The sequence below is a fragment of the Talpa occidentalis genome, unplaced genomic scaffold, assembly GCF_014898055.3.
Source record: "Talpa occidentalis isolate TD23 unplaced genomic scaffold, MPIMG_talOcc4v2.1 talOcc4.13, whole genome shotgun sequence".
NCBI classification, from domain to species: Eukaryota; Metazoa; Chordata; class Mammalia; order Eulipotyphla; family Talpidae; genus Talpa; species Talpa occidentalis.
In genome coordinates this window covers 95,715,553-95,729,276 of record NW_023601322.1, presented here as the reverse complement: position 1 = coordinate 95,729,276, position 13,724 = coordinate 95,715,553, and the positions used below count along the sequence as shown (strand labels likewise).

Sequence of the window (13,724 nt, the reverse complement as noted above, 5' to 3'; positions counted from 1 at the left end):
TCTCCTGATTAGCCACAGAGGTTAATTTTCCTTTTTGGCAGATGTCTCCGTGGGTATGGTGTCAGGATGCATAGCTGTTGCTTGTAACTCATTGGTGAAAGAAGGAATGGTTTCAAAGCCCCCGGACTCCTGTGATACAGCTGAGGGAACGCTGAATGGGTAAAGGTGCATTTGTAATTTTGGCTGTATCTTTTAAGAGCTGTGTGACATGTGCTTAAGTCACTCGATGTCTCTGATGGCTCACTTTTGCCTCTTTGACAGGGGAATAATGCCTGTTTTGCAAGTATTAAAGTGTGACAGTGGGTGACAAGGTTACTTATGTAAGAATTCCTTTTGTGATTTGCAGAAATACAAAGTATCTTAAAGATTGTGGTTTAGTTTTTCTTCAGTGGCAGAGATGAGCTGTTTCTAACCTCTAGTTTTGAGAAGTGAGCAGTAATGGTCTGTGATTGTGTTCCAGCTGGAGACTGCTGAGCTTGTAGGAGCTCAGTGATTTCATTTCTTTATCCAGACTGTGCCACTTGTTGGTTGTGTGACCTTGTGCCCTTTGCCTAAGCTTTCTGAGCTTCAAGCTTCATTTTGTATCCTTTTTCTGTTTCTCAAAAAGGTAGCTACTCTGTTTTCTGCTCTTGCATTATTCTTCTCTCAATGCAGAGATTTTCCATATTTTCTATGGAAGTCTTAAAAGTTTTGTGATTGATATGTCCTTTTTTGGTCCAAATCTCCATTATCTTAGGACATTGTTATTTAGGATTTGATTTTACTGAGAGTAACAGAGACCCAAAATAGAGTGTCTTAAATGAATTGAAATTTATTTCTTAGATCAAGAAAGTTTTGTAGGCAAGTTATTGAAAACTGATGCGGTAAATCTTTCCACTAAGTCCTCAAGGACCCAGCAGCTCCTTTTAGTCTTGTTGCTTCCTTGTCTATAATTCCATTACCAAGGCCAACTGCTGACTCAAGATGGCTACTGTAGCTCCAGCCTTCACATCCACATTCTAGCTGGCAGGGAGGAGCAGGGGGCAACAAAAGGGTTAGGGTCTGTATTACCTGTCATTTGAGGAAGACCCCCAGATGTTGTTTGACACTTGTCCATTGAACAAATGTATAGCTACTTATTAATACCTGGCAACAAGGGAGGCTCTGAGGTATAGTCTCTCCATGTCCATGAAGAGGAGAATAGGTGGTGGGGCAATTCTGGCTCCTTTGGCATAGGATTAATTACACAGGCATTTAAAAACTTGTCCTAGAGTAGAGATAAACAGCAAACAAGAAATAGGACACAGGTAGATATGTGAGGCTGAGTTCAGTGAACATTATGAGAATTTGCCGTGTATACATGGAATTATCAAAGAGAAGTTACACTTGATACCGAAACCTAACCTGTACTCCTGACGTTTTATTTTTTAAGCTACTGGTTGTGAGGAAACAATTCCCTGGCAGAAGCAGGCATGTCTTCAGTAGTAAGCTGATTTTGCTTTCTGTGAAGCATATGTGTTATCTTACAAAAACATATTATTTGTATTCTGTAAAGTGTCCCCTCCCCTTGTTGGAAAGTCATGTATTTAAAAAGGATCTAATAACTTGATCCAGGGTGTCAATCAATAAGGCACATGACTAGCCAGTGCAGAGCAGTCACCACACTGCCCAAGGGGAAGGCATCCAAGAATGAAATCAGTACAGCAGCCGAATTGCATCCTTCATCAAACACATGTAAAAGAGATCAGAAAGACATCAATTCCCAGTGCTGGCATGGGTGGTCTCCCCTCTGCATGTGTAATTTCCAATTTAACAAAGGTTAATACACGTTTGTAATTTGAAATGTCAAAAGAGTAAATCCTATGTGGGCAAACTAGGTGACAGTTTGAAAATTTATCATGAATATTCTGTTAAAAACACTACAGTTATTCAGATTACATTTGCAGACTTTTGCCTTTTTGAAACTAGTGACACAGATTCTGGCTAATAGTTCTTGTGGGTCAGGATAAAATATCTAGTATTTGACACAGTTGTCTTTGGGGTGACCATGGTCTGGTGTGGTACAGAGTGGGGAAGGAACTGTTGCTAATTAAGTGATTCTAATTCTAATTGTTTGCCTTATTCTTCCTTTACCCACCTGCTACTTCCACACAGTGGTTTAGTCCTTGGGATAACTTATTTTGGAGACTAGTCTGAATATTAATTTGTTGTTGCTTTTTAAATTTTCTCTTGACTTTCAGTTTACAATATTATTAATATCAAGTTTACTTATTTATGAGATAAAATGTGTTTGTTTTCATCTTTTTCTTTAATTAAAAAATTCCAACTTAGTTTGTCGTATATGGCCTTTATGATGTTGAGGTATGTTCCTTGTATCCCAAGAATTTCAAGGGCTTTTATCATGAATGGGTGTTGCACTTTGTCGAAAGCTTTCTCGGCATCTATTGATATTATCATACGGTTTTTATATTTCTTTTTGTTGATGTGTTGGATGACGTTGATTGATTTTCGGATGTTGAACCATCCTTGTGTCCCTGGAATGAATCCTACTTGGTCGTGGTGAATTATCTTATGGATACATTGTTGGATTCTGATAGTTAAAATTTTATTGAGGATTTTTGCATCAGTGTTCATTAATGAGATTGGCCTGTGCTCAGCGAAATAAGCCAGAAAGAAAAAGAAAAATACCGGATGGTCTCACTCATAGCAGGAATCTAGAAAACTTAAATAAGGGACCAGGAAAAAGAATAACTATAAGAAAGAAAATATCAAAATCAACAAACAACTATGAACCAGAGACACTCTATGGGAGGAGGGGAAGGGGAAAGGACGGCTTGGGGTCAAAATAAGGGGGTTGTAATTGTATGGGGAATATAAAAATAAAATTTAAATTAAAAAAATAAAAAATTCCATCTTAGGAGCAAGGATGAAAGGCTGAAGATGTCAAATTTGCTTCTCTCTTTTTTAAAGATTTATTTATTTATTTATACAAGAACTGGGGTACAGGCCAGAAGTGCTGGGGGTGAGAGGATTCACCAGAGACAGAGTGGGGAGCAGAACAGGCAGACTGACTGAAATCCACTGCTGAGGGGAGCAGCGTGTGAGACGGGAGAGGTCTGCTGCGCCATGTGTTTCTCCCTGACTGGCCAGGGATCAAACTCCTGCTGCAGAGTCTGCGGATTGCTTCATAGTGTGGTACTTAACCCCTTGCGCCACCAGGGAGGCCCCTGCTTCTCTTCTTTAAACTCACTTTGATAGTTATGCTTGTCAGTGCTGAAAATTTTCACCTCTCCCTCCTTTAAAAAAAACAACAAAAAAACACCCACACCTGTAAATTGATGATGACTTTTCAGGTTTTGGCATTTTACTCTTCTTTTTTTGCATTGTGTTAGTTTAAGTCTTTTCAGCAATCACAAATTGCAAGGCTGCTAGGTTCCTAGTGCTTTGTCAAGAGTGGGAAACAGAAAGATGAGTGAAACATGATTCTTGACCTTGAGAACTCCTGAGTCCTGATTTCAACTGCTTAGAGAACTAAAAAGTGGAGCAGCAATCATTCTGAGAGGCCTAAATAAGGGATTTCAGATAAGAAATGGATGGTTTAGCCATAATGGAAGCAATATAAAGATGTGCTTTTGTTTTAAATATCTATCCTTGTACTGCACTGCACTTAGGTGTGAGTTTTCCACCTGTCTCTGTTACTGATGTTCCAGAAAATGTGTGGTTTGATACCCAAAAGATCTCTTTATTCCAAATGCATTACAAAGACCACCTTGGAAGCTATGAAATCTAGTTCTCTTTTCCTTGCCCGAAGATCCTTTCTATTTTACAGTTTTTGCCTCTAAGAAGTGTTAAAATTAGAAAAAAGTGTTCAAATCTCTTAATTTGGACAGTGGTGCATTTCCTTCCAGAGTAGAATTACAAAGAAAACGGCCAGTGATCAGAGATTGGTCTTGATCCCATAGATCGCAAACTCTGTGAATGTATTATCTTTCAAAAAATGGTTTAGTATTTAATCCTAAAGCAATTTTTCTTTGATTCAGCAGCATATAAAACACATTCTTAATCATCTTTCATTTTAAATGAAAATACAAGTAATGAAGTAGTGTTGGTATTCACTTTTAGTAAGTGTACTCTGTAATTAGGGAATTGTTATGCTCCTTCAACATAAAATGAAAAGGAAACAAGGAAATTTTATATAAAAATAAAGAATGTGAGAGTCAAAGGCACTTGAGTGTAAAAAATCCTGCTCCACAGCAGCTGTGATGGATTTCTTTGTTTTTTTGAGGTAATGTTGGCTTACGACACTCTATATGGTGCAGAGGTCAGGCTCACACCTCTTCTGATGTAAGTGCTGCATACACCCCGCCATCGCCAGGGTACCACAGTCATCTCTCTGAGTCCATTGGGCCCTTTCCAGTCCAAACCGTGGATTTCTTTATGTTTCGCTTCCTTGGCATTCATCATTCAGCAGGTCCATCATTCATTTCACATTTTTTCTTTTGCTTCCTTCTCAGTTCCTTGCTTCCTTGTTCTTAACTTATTGAAATTATCCTGTTGTACCAACTTTTGCTGGTGGGACTCCTCTGACCTTTCACCCTTCTTCTGGTAGGAGAAATACCAGCAGTTATTTCCTTAGTGGCTTAAAAGCAAACTGAGACCTTCCGTCTTGGAGGGAAATCTGTAGCGACAAAGTGGGCAGGCTTCCTTGCATGGAGAGTCCCCGTTTGCTCTCCATGTACTTTGAGGTCCTTTGTTTCCTGAAGTTTCTCACGTATCTTCTTCAAGAGAGGCTCCTAAAAAAATCAATTCTCAGTTTTCTGTGGTTTGGTAATTTGGGAAGCTCATGTTCCTGTCTGTGATGGACAGTCAGTGACCCTGGAAGGGGGAACTTCAAGTCTGGCTTTGAGTTCTGATATATGGGTTTGGTTAGGACATCACTACTGTACTCCAGGTCACTTTCTGCTCTGATTCCCTGGGCAGTCTGGGCACGTCCTGGCTGATGTTTGTGGGCGCTGAAGCCCCTGACTACCCAGCCACTGTCAGTTCTGTCCTAAGGACCTGGGTTTATGTCCTTGACAGCCACACCCTGGTTCTGCCATGCCCCACATTTGGTCATGTTTGTGTTACTTGGTATTGCTATCTTCATTTTATTTGGACTCGGCCCTTCAGGTCTCCAAATGGGCCACTTAACACATTCTGCTGCCTATCATTCAGTGAGGTGCATGGGGCAGGGGAGGCTACGGGCTTGAAATCAGAGCAGAGTTTTCGTCTCCACCTCTGTCCCTTCCTCTCTGTGTGACCCTGGGCATGTGTGTCTTTCACCTTAGCTTCCTTAGCTTAAAATGGGCGTTATAGTTTCAGTCCCATGGGAGCTGTTACGATAATTACATGGAATACTCCTGTAAATCACTTGTTCCTTTGTCTGACAGTGTCAAGAGCTCAAGAAAGTCAACTGTGTCTCTTCTAGGTAAGCACGCATGTAACTTGCATGCACGCACCTACATGTGATGCCATGACTGTGCACACGTGCGTGTGTGTCTACCCGTTGTCCTGCTGCTGCTTTGCTGCTCTTTTTCTTTTTCTCTCCTGAAAGACATGTGCTTTAGTTGCCAGTTTTCTGCATCTTCTGGTTGTTTCTTAGAGGTAAGAAAACAACTCATTTCTTAGTAAGCTGCAAGAAAGGACTGGGTTGGTTCATACCGGTATTTGGTTTTCCAGAATGGAAATTTTCAGCTCTGGAGAGAAAGAAGCATGAAGAATAACTACTGTTCTCTTTCCCAGAGGTAGCTGTTTTCAAATCCTTCAGTTTTTTCCCTGGAATTCCCGCAGCATTTGTAAATGATAACTATTTCTTGATATGCCTACCCAGGCATCATTTATTACTTACACTCTGGTAGTTGAGGTCTTGACTGTTCAACTGCCCTCATGCTTGCCTTCCCAGTATCTGTTCAGTTTTGGTTAACTCACCCCCAGTGGTCATTCTCATGACTTTGGAGCTGTGGTTCACTGAAGTGAACTTAGTTGTTCACTAAGATTCGTGTCCTTTCATGAGCAATATTTTCTTCCATGGAATTCATATTTCCTGGAATGAAAAATGCCTTCTGTTTAGTAAGTTTGGTTTAGTTTTCTGTGTATCAACTGTGCATTTCCCCCCAGTGCAGAGACTTGCCAAGGAGATTTATAAAATAGCCTCCCACTGAAACACATGAATTAGCCAATATACAATATACCGATGACCATTTCTCTGTCTTCTGTTTTCCAAAAATGTTTCAGTATCTCTCAGTCACTTAGGAATTCCTGAGCCTTAATATGGTGTGCTCTTTCATTCCTGAACCTTAAGAAATAGCCTCTCAGTCTTTAATGCTGCATGCCTCTGCACAGGACTGCCTGCCTGGGCCATGTCTTCCGGCCCCAGCGTTGGTGGCTGAGTCCACCTGTGAGGCCCTGCGTGGGCCAACCTGTCCCATTTCGGTGCTATTGGACTGGGGTTTTGCAGTTCAACTGAAATTTTATTCTAATAATTTCCCCTCTTACTTTTTTGGGGGCTTTGGCTTAAATTTAACAAAATTTAGACTTTTTCTACTTGTGCTAGTGAAAAATGATCATAAGTTTAGTGGTTTAAAACAATAAAGCTTATTATTTTACAGTTTTGAAGGTCAGAAACTTAAAATGGGTCCCCAGAACTGTGTCGCTGCTGGAGGCCCAAGGACAGAATCCTTTTCCTTGCCTCTCTATTCTACAGAGCTGCCCACATTCCTTAGCTTATGGCCACGTCACTGCCTTGATCATCACATCTTCTCTGACTTTGATCTTCTGTCTCCTCATCTTGTGATCACTTTGGATCCACTTGAGTAAGTTCAGTCCTTAACCACACCTGCAGAGTCCCTTGTGCCATGCACGGTGACACATTTGTAGGTTTCAGGGACTGGGGTGCAGACTTCTGTGGGGACCATTATTTTGCCCACCACACTCTTCTGAACAATATGTGTACAAGCATTTGGTCAAAGGTTATGTCTCATGGAAGGTTTTTTTTTTTTTTCCCTAGGTTAACATATTTTTTCATTTGTTTCTTATTTGACGTAGCTCCCAAGTTCATCATTGTCCTCTTTGCCACTTCCTCCCTTTTGCCAGTGTATTTTTTAAGTGTCCAGAACTAAACATAAATATGTTCAGATTTAGGAGGATTCAACAAAGATAACATTTCCCTGCTTTGGGTACTAACGCAGCTCAAGATTTCATTGTTTTCTTGCAGGACATTGTTGACTAATATTGATCTTTCCACCAACTAAAATCCCTTAATCTTTTTCATGTAAACTACTTGTAAGTGAGGTTTTTCCCATTCTCTATTTCTGCAGGATTGTAAAATTAAAAAAACAAACACACACAAAACCAAAAAACCCAAACAAGATGTTTTTTTGACGTCCTCTTAGGTACCAGAAACCCAGTTGTTACACTTGGGGGTAAGTCACGTGTCGGCTGCCTGTACATCCCCAGAACCTTCCAGGAGACATCAGATTTAAATAAAATGGGCAGCACCAATCCTAGCTCAAAAGTGGGGAGATGCATCATCTGGCACCATAGGTTTAAGGCTTTTTGGTAAAGTTTATGCTGGGCTCTGTCATGTCTGCCTAATCATCTGTTTCTACCAAGCCCTTGTGTCAGATTGGCCTCCTGCTGCATCTGTGTTTCCCTGCGAGTTGACACCCCAACCCCTGTGTTCCCCTCCAACACGAGTGAGTCTAGGTAGACGTACTAAAAGTCTATTGTTATGGACAGAGGTAAAAGGCAGCCTAGAAAATAATACAGAATAAATCACAGAACTCAAAAGTCCCCTGGAAGCTCTCGCCTCTGGGTGTTCCTCACAGGACCTGTTCTTGTCCAGAGCCTAGGTTTACGCCAGGTGGCTGGGCTCATGCTTCCCCTTCTTCAGGCTGCCAGGTCCACCCACTTCTCTGTTTCAAGAGTCTTTGACTTTTGATTGGGGTTTTGCCTTTTTTTTTTCTTTTTGAGTAAAGAAACTATCAGGTATTTGACTGATAAAACCAACCAAGCAACCAGCAATAGCTTCTTGACCTAAAAAGGAATTCCTTACCAGGATTTTAACATGAAAAAAAGTTCATTGTTGGGCCTCCCTGTTGGTGCAAGGGGTTAAGCATTGCACTATGAAGCAATCCACAGCCTCTGCAGCATGAGTTCGATCCCCAGCCGGCCAGGGGGCAACCCACATGGTGCAGCAGACCTCTCCTGTCCCACCCGCTGCTCCCCTCAGCAGTGTGTTTCAGTCAGTATGCTGTTCTGTTCCCCACTCTGTCTCTGGTGAATCCTCTCACTCCCCTGCATCTCTGGCCTGTACCCCAGCTCTTGTATGCATAAATAAATAAATCTTAAAAAAAAAAAGTTCATTGTTGTTACATCTATTTCACTGAAGAATTCAACCTGAAATTCCATAGACCTATTTATATTATGAAAATAAAACATCTGTATCTTAAATAACCATCTTTTAAGAAAGCCATTATTATAAATCATGTTCAGAATGAAGATCATGATTAGTCATTCCCAATTTCAAGTCACACAGATAATCCAGGGCACCTGTGAGGTTTTGCTTTCTATGGGGGGAAATCCTGCAGTTCTTGAACATATACAAGTTGCCTGCATACCAATTGTGGGATCAAATCTAAGTTGGGGGAGATCAAGAAGATGTTTACTACTGAGTCTTGTATTTCTGCCTGGGAGGCTGGGAGGATTGCTTGGGATGCAGCTGAATGCTTGAGAGTGTGCACCAGATACAGAAGCTGGAAAAGAACTGGAAAATGCACTGGGAAGACTGGGGAGCACTGTTACCCCCATCTCCTCAGTCAGTTTGTCCTGAAACACAGAAGCAAACCACAGAAACCTTTCCTGGCTCTGCATTTTCCCTCAGATCCATTGCAGAAGGAAACTTGGAAAAAGAACTAATGGCAGCTGTTCCCTTCTGCTTCACAGCACCTGACCCGTGATGCCTTGGTTGCTGCAGGGGGTTGAAGGGTGAAGAAAAGTAGGGGTTGACCCCCACGGAGCCGAGCACTGGTGCTGTTCTGGTCTCTGGGGCTTGCTCCAGCCGAAGAAATGATGGTGCATTGACCCCAAGTAAAGCACGGTGCATGTGTCCAATCTGCCCTTGGCCCTGACCAGTGATGATTTGTACTGGGCATTTTCAAAGTATAGCAAAGTTCTAAAGGTTACTGTAATGCAAGATAAAGATACCAGGAAGAGTAAAGGGGTTGTGTTCATTTTACCTTTGAATAAAGACTGTACACAACTGGACAAGGACCGTAAATGGCAGTTCGTTGGTAGAGTGACAGACGCAAACGGTGCTGCCGGCGATGGAGGAGCAGCTAGGTTCATCCAGGGGCGAAACTGACTCAATGAACCTAAATTTTTTATGGATGCAGGGAAAATGGATGCAGGGAAAATGGATACCTGGGTTATGCCTGTCCTAAAGTATGCCCGGTGTACATGAACCTACGGAGATGAAAGAAGAAACAAAATAAAAAGAAAATTTCTGAACCAAGAGAAGTAATTGAAGGAGTCGAACTATGGGAAGTGGGAGCAGAAGAGGCTGTTCTGAGAGGCTCAGTCTGGCCCCAGTTTTCCAGCAAGCCAGACTGAAGAACAGAATGGCTGGCAGCCCAGCTCAGAGTGTCCCTCCACAGCAGGGGAGTCAGGACCCCCGAGCATAAAGAAAAGTGTGTATTTCAGGGATGATGGAGAACTTGGTAATTAAAATTGTACTTATATAAATATTATTAAAGTATATATTGTTAGATCTTGAATTACCAATTACAAAGATGACTCCTAGAATTTGAACATTAGACCACTTCACTTAGGACCAAATGGCTTTTACTGTAAAATAATTCATAGGGAATTGGAAAATAATGTTGAAGTATCACGTCACCCTCTTTTTTTTTTAAGGATTTATTTATTTATGCGTATAAGAGTTGGGGTACAGGCCATAGATGTCGGGGGTGAGAGGAGTCACCAGAGACAGAGTGGGGATCAGAACAGGCAGATTGACCCAAATACACTGCCGAGTTGAGCAGCGGGCAGACAGGCAAGGTCTGCTGTGCCATGTGGATTGCTCCCTGGCCGGCCGGGGATCAAACTCGTGCTGCAGAGGCTGTGGACAGCTTCATAGTGTGGTGCTTAACTCCTTGAGCCTCCAGGGAGGCCCCATGTCACCCTCTTGCCTTAGCAGAGTGATAAAAAAAAAATCAGGATTTGCTCAGAACCTTTAATCTTAAAGACAGTTTTATTTGACTAAAAAGAATATACTATCACAGTTATGCTGTTGTCATCCCCCCCAAAGACATTAAAAAGATGTGTTTGAGAAGTTCATTATAAAAGGTTACTTGTGTCTGATTGGTTTACACGAGGACTTGTGAAATCAGTTGCACCTTTAGAACAGAAGTTTCATAAAGACTGTGAAAAAGTTGATCTGTTTTTATTAAATATTAATATTTCTAGGAGAGTATTTTTTATTTAAATAAATATCTATACATTCTGTGTCCCTGTCTTCATCTTCCATTTGCTCCTGACCTTCTCCAACCTGGTTTTCCTTCTCCCTTTTCTGCTGAACAGGGAGACCATGTGCCTACTTTCCAAACCTTAGTCATTCACATGCCAGTTTCAAGGTTTTTGACATTTTGCTCTATCATTGGTCGTAATTCATATGTGTTTTCAGCTGATTTAACAATAACATCTGGGGAATCAAGGATTTTATGTTTCAGACTGCACCTCCATTTATTTATTTATTTATAATAGTGGAGGCAAGATTTTTTTTTAAAAAGATTTATTTATTTATTTATACAAGCTCTGTGTACAGTCAGCAGTGCAGGAGGGTGAGAGAATTCACAGAGTCAGAGCGGGGAGCAGAACAGTCAGACAGACGAAGTGCACTGCTGAGGGGAGCAGCGGGCAGCAGGAGAGGTCTGCGCACCATGTGGGACCCTCACCCGGTGGCCGGGGATCGAACCAGCGTTGCAGAGGCTGCGGGCAGCTTTGCAACCCAGTACTGAACTGTTCGCCAATGGGGAGGCCCTGCATCTCCATTTAGAACAAAACAATCACATAATTAATAAAGTGGAAAGTGTCTTACTGTATACTCTTTGAAATTCATTATGACTCGTCAGTATGTAAGTACCACTTACAAGAAAAGCTCTTGTATGCCATCCTTAAAGTCACCTTTACTTAGCCAGCATAGTTTGACATCATATTTACCTTATTTAATGATGTTTTATTTTGGCTAAGATTAAAAGGAATTTGTATTTCCTGAGCATGCACCAGTTGAAGACATCAAAGATGTTATGGGAAGCTTGCAGCTAGGCTGTAATTAAAATTTTGTTTTGTGTAATAGAAAAGATGTAAAATCCATCTGTGAATAAGAAAGGAATGTAGTTTGCCAAGGTGTACCTGGTTCTTTATGTTTGCCTTTTGTTAACATTTATGTTTTCAGCTTTGCCCTTATTGATGTCTATGTGTGAATGGGATTGATCAGTTCTATTTAGCATTAACCCTTTGAATGTGGAGACTGCTGGTGGAGACCCTGAGTCCATCCTCAGTCTGTACAAATGATGAACCATTGAATAGAGCATACACCCGGAGACAGCTCACCTGCGCATATGATGGCACATACTTGTCTTATTCCATACACAAATCTCCCATACACAAAATGTGAAAGTTGCTTTTCAATACAATGATAGATGACTGATTATCTGGTTTCTTATTCCTTGCTCTTTGTTTTTGTGATCTACACCGATTCACTATGCAGGCAATATAGTTAGGTTGGGACCTTGGTAATAGAACAGATCAAAGTTAATTGGACTGCATGGGAATTGAAGACCAGTGCTGACCTCATTAGCACAATGATACAGTTAGCTGAGGTTGCAGATTCCACACTCACAGAAACACTCAAAGGAAAAATTTGTTTCAAAGGAAAGTTGGAGGTATGGTTAATACACAAGTCAGCTTTGTAGGTAGATGATTAAAGAGAGAAGTATAAAAATATCAGAGATCATATCAGAAAGCTGAATCGTTAGCTTTGAATATTTCTTTTACTTGTTTCCCAACTTTGGTGTTCAGAGGTAGAAAAATGCTTCAGAAAAGAGGGTTAATTCATCATGGCATTATTAGTAGACATTTCATCCAGAATTGCACAGTAAAGTATTAGAACTTAGTCACTCTACAAGCTTCACTAATTGATGCTAATTGTACTAGTGCTGGTCACCGTATACTGAGAATGGACATTCAGGTGTATAGCCCAACTGTTGGGAACTTAACAGACTCACTTCTTTAGTGAGTAACATGATAATCCAACTACTGTTGTTTGCCATGGATATTTAACCAAAAAGACTAACTTCAGTGGGTTAAGATTTCCAAAGTAGGCTGTTGTGCAGTGAAGGCGATCTTATTCAGGAACAGGATACAAGTGCAAACAACTCTGGAATTTGACCACATTTGTTGTCACAAGAAATAGCATTAGTGCAGATTCATAAAAGACAGTTCTCTATAGAATTCCATTTTTCCTGTTTAAAGGTGGAGAATGTAAGTCCCCCACCCTTTTCAAATTAGTTAAAGCTCCTCCGTTACATTAGTTATGGATTTACAAGCATCTATTAACCAGGTGAACAGTCATGATGTTAACACATGTAATGCTGTGGTAACTATACCAGCAAACCATCAAAATTGTAGTGGCTTTGCTCTGTTGGCAGCTCAACTTTCCAGGCTGTTTGTAACACCCCCATCTCCACAAATACTTTCACAGTTGCCACTGCACGAGGAGAAACATGGCAATCATAGGCCATCTCTTCATCGTTTCTCTCTGAAATTAAGACACATCACTTTCTATTTCATTGGCCAAACAAGTTACTTTTAAGTGATAAGGAGATATAAGTCCTTTGGTGAAAATAACCTTTATTTTTTCCCATAAATACCTTTTAAAAAAATTTTTGTGTAGAACTGGGGTATAGGAAAGAGGTACAGAGGATGAGAGGATTCACCAGAGACAGAGTGGGGAGCCGAGCAGACAGAATGACTGAAATACACTGCTGAGGGGAGCAGTGGGAGAGACAGGAAGATCTGTTGTGCCATATGTAGTTTTGCTCCTTGGCTAGGGATCAAACTCAGACTGTAGTGGTGACAGTGCTGAGACTTACCCTTAGGCCACCAGGGAGGCCCCAGGAAATATAAACCCTTTGCATGTGCAGAATAGAAAGAGGTGAGTACCAGAAATACTGGTTGGCACTATTGATTTCTCTATTAAGCTTTATATCTTTTCTTGTCCTATTGCATTATCTGGGGCTTCCAGTACAATGTTGAATAGGAATGGTAAGTGGACATCCTCTTATTCCTGATCTTAGGGGGAAAACATCTAGCTTGTCTCCATTGAGTTAGGTGTTAGCTGTAGGTTTTTTGTAGATGTTCTTTGTCAAATTGAAGTGGGTTCCCGCTATTCCCATTTGTTGAACTTTATTTATCATGAATGGGTGTTGGGTTTTATCAAGTGCTTTTATGACATTTATTAATAAGAGCATATGATTTTTCTTAGCCTGCTCATGTGATGCATTATGGCAATAATTGATTTTTGAATGTGGAACCAGCTTTGCATAACTGGAATAAATCCCCCTAAGTCGTGGTGTGTAATTCTTTTTTTTTTTTTTAAAGATAATATTTTTTTATTTATACAAGAACCGGGGCACAGTCAGAAGCAC

The 13,724-nt window shown here is 40.9% G+C and overlaps 1 long non-coding RNA gene across 4 annotated transcripts in view; it reads left to right on the top strand.

The window, feature by feature from the left end:
• Positions 1–13,724, top strand: part of LOC119243621 (uncharacterized) — a 353,580-nt gene that overhangs the window by 21,160 nt on the left and 318,696 nt on the right. The window lies entirely within an intron of this gene.